Here is an 807-nt window from a genome sequence, read left to right on the forward strand (position 1 = left end):
AGCCCCATATGCCAACGAACTACCTTCTGAAAAATGACAAGCATTGGGTTACCCAAAACATTTTCTGGCTTGAAACATCTATCAAAAGCTAAATTCTCCAATTCAAACATCTCATGGAAAAAATTGCTCCATTTGTCTCTTAGTCTCTCTGGTATTGCATCATCCCAACCACACACTCTACCCATATTACGTTAATTAGTTATAGTTTCTCTCATTAACAATTTTGGGATTAATGTAAATGGAACAATTAACCCCAATAGGTCATAAATTGCTGCTACTTGACTCAGAATCATTCTCTTTGTCAGAATTTTAGGCAAGTTGGCATCCAAGCTTAACCCATCTAAGTAAGGACCTTTACGAACATTCCTAAATTTCTTAGCAAAATTCAACTTGACCTTGTATCTATCCTTAGTTGGTGTCCAGTTCAAACCAAGAACCTTTTAATTGTGGCTATCCAATAAATTCAAACTCATCCATTACCTTGTTGCCTGTCATAATCCAATTTTTATTTTGAACCCACCCTCACGTAAAACTAGGTTAATGTTATTCATAAGTTCTTTTGCTTTAGGAATACTCACAACTATGCACAATATCATCTACATATGAATCTCTGCTCGCAACACTCTCTACTTCTGGGAATTTATTTTCACACATCTCGGCAGTTTTCTTCAGTGCAGTCATGGCAAACACTCCACTGGGCCGATCCCCAAATGCAACAGCAGTTAAAATATAATGATCAGGAGGCCTATTAGCATCCATATTATGCCACAGAAACCTGTGGGTGTGTTGTTCTAACAAGCCTAGTCT

Source organism: Penaeus monodon, chromosome 25 (genome assembly GCF_015228065.2).
Source record: "Penaeus monodon isolate SGIC_2016 chromosome 25, NSTDA_Pmon_1, whole genome shotgun sequence".
NCBI lineage: Eukaryota > Metazoa > Arthropoda > Malacostraca > Decapoda > Penaeidae > Penaeus > Penaeus monodon.